The following is a 6479-nucleotide window of genomic DNA, read 5'->3' on the forward strand; positions in this document are numbered from 1 at the left end:
AATATTATTGTCTATACCATATAGATACTAAATGGAGGTAAATAAAACAGAAACAAGGTTATATTTGTTGCTGGATATGCATAATAAAGGAATGGGGACCAAAATAGTATAGAATAGATGGCCCTTCCATCTTCACAGAAATAACAGCTAACACCCATAATGGTAGTGGTTTAGCAACTAAGTGACCCTTAAGACCAGCAGATTGACCCTAGAGAAGAGATATGACGTAGAGCAGAGATGTGATGCTCAGCACAGAGATAACATACACAAGAGAGATGAGTAGAGAACAGCTCAACAACAAGAACAGAAGACAACTGGCAGCTCTTATATTGCAGGCATGAGTTACTGAGCCACATGAGGATTCTAGCCACATGGATTCTTGATACACGTACCTTTATGCATATTCACTGACTTATACCCTTTCATTCTTCATTCTTTGATTGTAAGTATGCATGTTGGCCACATACATTCAGTATGTGGGCACGAATGTCTTCCTTCACTAATGATGTGGTACCCTGTGGAAGATGTACCTCATAATATCTTGACTTTATTTGCTATGATACATGCTGAATAACTTTTATTTGCTATATTCTTTAATTAAATGTCTTTTGTCTTGAAATAATGTGTCTTATGGCTGATTTGTAATCCTCCACTATATTGATGGAAGATTATGAACTAGAGTGTGAATGGGTTCATTTAATGTCTCAAACATTAAAGATTCTCTGCAAGACTACACATAAATGTACATTTTTGAAAGCTTACACGTACATTGGAATAAAATTATGTTCTTTTACTCTTTTGATCTTATTATAGCCAATGACTTTCTTTGATTAAATTTGTATATGAAATTTCTATAGGTGATATCTGGATCTTTTCTTCCTGAGAGAAATAATTGAGTGAAAACCACCTTGATTATCACTCTCTCTGAGATCTGAAAGGAAATAACCTAGACCTTCACTCCTATTTGAAGTCCAACCTCATAAGTATTCCCTACAGCCATTATCCAAAAAAGTAACTCCTATGGAAAAGGGGTCAGCCATTTTCACCAACTGCCAAGCAGCTGTCCCCCATGGCAAGTGAGCTTAGCTGAAGCAACCAGACACCCTAAAGGAGCGACAATAGGCAGGTAAATCATACTACCACCATCACCCTAGGAGACAACTTAGGACTCTGTACACAATAACTTTGGGAAAAGTAGTGCTTTTCAGACCCTGATGCCAACCCAAATCATGCAATCATCAATAAAGTGAAAAAAATCACTGTGAAAAGGGGTCCAGTCTTCCTTACCAACAGTAACACTAGTACCTGAACAACCATTGCCAATAATTAGGAAAGCCCAAGAACCTCAGGAATAGTCATACATCTAGGTCAGCCTTTACAGCCATCCTTCAGAACAGTAACTCCTCTGGAGATCCCGACTAGAAAAAGTTATTGCAAATATTGCAAGTACAATTAATGAGACTCAGAATAGAAAGTTCTTGCCACTTAAATCCATGGCATTGTCAGATGACTCAACACCAGAAATTGATATAATGTCATCAATGGAAGTGACATTAAAGAAGAAGCATTACCATCTACTTGACAGCTATACCCCAAGGACCTTGGGACCTTTCCTTGAGACCTGAAGCTAAAACCTATGTGTTGTCTCATCCATTCGAATGTGAACTCCCATATCAAGAAAATTAATGAAAAAAATTCAAAAGAATGTGGTCTAGCTATATGAGATTTAAAATTATAAAGTGGCAATCAAAATCATTTGATACTAGGTAAGAAATAGAGTGGTGGATCATCAGAAAAAGCTGAATACCCAAAACAGTAGTAAATGACTATTGTAATCTACTTTGATAAACCCAAAGACTCCAGACTCTGGGATAAGACTTCATTCTTTGACCAAAAAAAACTGCTAGGGAAAACTGAAAAATAATATGACAGAAACTACGCTTAGACCAACATCTCATACCTTACACAAAAGGTTAAAATGGGTATTTTGAGTTAAACAAAAAGAGTGATACTATAAGCAAATTATCAGAGTAAGGAATGGTTTACCTGCCAGATCTATAGAGAAGGGAAGAATTTATGCCAAACAAGAGATAGAGAGTAATATGAAATACAAGGTGGATAATTTTGATTACACTAAATTAAAAAGTTTTGCACAAACAAAACCAATGCGACCAAGATCAGAAGGAAAGCAGAACGCTGGGAAATAATTTTTACCTTCAGTGTTTCTAATAGAGGCCTCATTTCTAAAATATGTAGAGAACTGAATCAAATTCATAAGGGTACAATTCAGTCCCTAATTGATAGTCAAAAGATATGAGCAGGCAATTTTAGATGAAGAAATTAAAATGTTCATATAAAAATGTCCTAGATCACTAATATGATGGAAAAGGAACATAACACATGGAAAAGATGTGGGAAAATTGGAATACTATGCATTGTTTGTGGAGTTGTGAGTTGATCTGAGGAACAATTTGAAAGTATACATTAAGAGCAACCAAACTGCATACCCTTTGATCCAATAATACCACTACTAAATCTGTATCTCAAAGAGACTGTAAAAAGGGGGAAAGGACCCACATGTACAAAAATATAACAGCTCTTTTTGTGGTGACAAAGAATTGGAGATTGAAAAATGCCCAACAATTGGGGAATGACTGAACAACTTTTGTGTCTTCTCCATAAAGAGAAGTTATAGTTTATCAATGTAATGAATACTATTGTTCTATAAGATATGATGAGCAGGCAGATTTTTCTGTAATCTGGAAAAGATTTCTATGAATTGATGCTGAGTGAAGTGAGCATTGTACCAAGAGAACATTGTACACAGTAACAGCAACATTGCATGATGATCATCCATGATAGACTTAGCTTTTCTCAGTAACAAAGTGATCCAAGATTATTCCAAGACTCATGTGGAAAAATGCTAACCACATCAAGAGAAAGAACTGCTAGTATGAATATAGATTGAAACATACTATTTTCACTTCATTTTGTTTTTTGTTTTTTTCTTTCTTGTGGTTTTCCCTTTTTTGCCCTGAGTCTCCTTTCACAACATGCCTAAGGTGAAAATGTGTTTAATATAACTGTAGGTGCAGCTAGGTGGCTCAATGGATAGAACACAGGTCCTGGGTCAGGAGGACCTAAGTTCAAATCTGGCCTCATACATTTAATAATTGCCTAGCTGTGTGACTTTGAGCAAGTCACTTAATCCCACTGCCTTAAATAAAAATTTTTAAAAGTTTATTTTAATATAACTGTGTATGTATAATCTATAAGATTGAAGAAAAAATGTGAAACTCAAAAGTCTTACAAAAAATTAATGTTGAAAACTATAAATGAAATTAGAAAAAATAATATTAGGTAAAAAAAAAAGCGAACCTCCTTGAGAGGAGGTACTATCTTATTTTTCTATTTGTATTCCCAGCACTTAGCACAGAGTTTTGAATTAACTATTTGGCATTATCAATAAGTGCCACATTTTTTTTTTGCTTTGTACTAATTTTTCTTTGTTTTAACAAACTGGTAGTCTAAGTGTACCCAGACAGATAACTCAGGAATGATTGTCATATTAGAAAAATTATTCATTTCCAAACAACTTTGAAAGATTTAAGCACTCTATCAAAGCAATAATCAACCATGTTTCTTAAAGAAAGGTGATGAAACACTGCTACTCCTCTTGACAGAGAGATTATGGATTCAAGATGGAGAATGAGACATATATTTTTGTTGTAGCCAATATGGAAATTTGTTTTGCTTAATTGAATATATATATATACATATATACATATATATATATATTTGAGAGTTTTATTTTTCTCTTTTCTCAATGAGTGGAGATGAAAGAAAATATAAATATTTGTTAATTTTTTAAGTTAATAAAAGTGATTCATTTCTTATCAAAATATACATCATTGATTTCATTTTCATGTTGTGTTTCAGTGCTCAACATGTCTAGTGATTATTGATTTAGTTCCAAAGTGAAGTATTCATGACATTGTCTTTGAACTTACCAAATATTAAATTTTTTAAATTTAAATTAGAAAGCTTTTGAAGTTCCTCATAGACATTCTCTATCTTTTCATACTCTATATCTAATTTTAGTGCATAAGCTGAAATTATTTTCATTGTGGTCTTTTTTTTATTCTTTTTTTTAATTTATTTTTTATTCTCATTTTGTACAAATTTTTTTTACATTAATAAAATATTCTTGTTTACAAGTAAACAAAATACCCCTCCTCCCCCATGAATATAGATAGACTTGCTTGGGCGAAAAAAGTAAAGGGGAGAGAAAAAAATTAAAATAAAAAAATAATAGTCATAATTGTAGGTATGGCCAGGTGGTGCAATGGACAAAGCACCAGCCCTGGAGCCACGAGCACCCGAGTCCATATCCAGCCTCGTAAACCTAACAATCACCCAGCCGTGTGACATGCAAGCCACCCGTTCCCCACTGCCCTGCAAAAACCAAAAAAAAAAGAAAGGAAAAAAAAGACCCAAAATAAAATAAAATAGTAATAATAGTAGGGGTGGCTGGGTGGCAGACAGAGCATTGGCCCTTGAGCCAGGAGCACCTGGGTCCAAATCTGACCCCAGACACCCAAAGATCACCCCGCTATGTGGCCCCAGGCAGGCCATCCAGCCCCACTTGCCCTGCACCCTCCCCCAAATAATAATAAAAAAAAATGTGCTTGAGTCTTTGTTCCAACACCAACAACTCTGTGGTGAGTGGATCACATTCTTTATGATAAGTCCATCACAAAAGTTATTTCCATATTTTTCCACTGTTGCCATTGCTGATTGCAGCTCCCTCCTTTCTTATTTCTTCACTACCGTGTACTCTATTTTCTCTCTCCTTTCACTCTGACTCTGCTGTAGGGTCACTGAGTGGCGCAGCAGACAGATCCCTGGTCCTGGGGCCAAGAAGCCCTGAGCCCCCATACCACCCTTTAGGCCCAGAATTCACCTGGCCCTGTGGTCCTGGGCAGGCCTTCCAATCCCAGTCCCTTGCAAGAAGTAAGAAAGAAAATGTGTTATATCTGGCCACTCTCCCCCCATGGTCCATCCTCTCCTCCTTTATTCACATCCCCACCCCTTCCCCCTGCTCCCCGCTCCTTCTTACTCCAGATGTCTATACCCCATTGAGTATATATGCTGTTTCCTCTCCTAGCCATCTCTGATGAGAGCAAAGGTTCCCTCATTCCCCCTTGCCTCCCCATTTCCATATCATTGCAATAGCTCATTGTAATAAAAAAAATCTTATGTGAAATATCTTGGACTATTCCCCCTCTCCTTTTTCTTTGTCCCATTACATTTCCCTTTTTTTCTATTGACTCCATTTTTACACCATATTTTATCTTCGAATTCAGCTTTCTCCTGTGCTTCAACTATAAAAGCTCTCTCTACCTGCTCTATTAACTGAGAAGGTTGATATGAGTATTATCAGTGTCATTTTTCTATGCAGGAATACATGCAGTTCATCCTCATTAAGTCCCTCATATTTCCCCCCTCTGCTCCAATCTCCATGATTCACCTGAGTCCTGTATCTGAAGATCAAACCTTCTGTTCAGCTCTGGCCATTCCAAAAGGAACCTTTGAAATTCCCCTGGTTCATTGAAAGTCCATCTTTTTCCCTGGAAGAGGACATTCAGCCTTGCTGGGTAGTTCATTCTTGGCTGCATTCTAAGCTCTTTTGCCTTCCGGTATATTGTATTCCAAGCCCTACAAGCTTCCAATGTAGATGCTGCTAAGTCCTGTGTGATCCTGATTGCAGCTCCATGATATTTGAACTGTGTCCTTCTGGCTGCTTGTAATATTTTCTCTTTGACTTGGGAGTTCTGGAACTTGGCTATAATATTCCTAGGGGTTGGTTTTTTGGGATCTCTTTCTCTGGGGGATCGGTGGATTCTCTCCATTTCTATTTTGCCCTCTGCTTCTAGAATATCAGGGCGATTTTCCTGTAGTAATTCTTTGAAAATGCTGTCAAGGCTCTTTTCCTGATCATGACTTTCAGGTATTCCAATAATTTTTAAATTATCTTTCCTAAGTCTGTTTTCCATATCAGTTGTTTTTTCAATGAGATATTTCACATTTTCTTCTAATTTCTCATTTTTGTTTTGAAGTATTGATTCCTGATTTCTGGTAAATTCATCAATCTCCCTGAATTCTATTCTTTGTCTGAAGGATTTGTTCTCCTCAGAGTTTTCTTATCTCTTTTTCCACCTGGCCAATTTTGCTTTTTAAAGCATTCTTCTCCTCAATAACTTTTTGAACTGTTCTATCCATTTGACCTAAGTTGGTTTTTATCATGCTATTTTCTTCAGCATTTTTTTGGATTTCCTTGACTAAGCTGCTGACTTCATTTTCATGTTTTTCCTGCATCTCTCTCCTTTCTTTTCCCAGTTTTTCTTCCAACTCCCTCATTTGATTTTCAAAGTCTTTTTTGAGCTCTGTCATAGCCTGAGCCCAATTTCTGTTTTTCT

This window comes from Macrotis lagotis, chromosome 8, assembly GCF_037893015.1.
Source record: "Macrotis lagotis isolate mMagLag1 chromosome 8, bilby.v1.9.chrom.fasta, whole genome shotgun sequence".
Classification (NCBI taxonomy): Eukaryota; Metazoa; Chordata; class Mammalia; order Peramelemorphia; family Peramelidae; genus Macrotis; species Macrotis lagotis.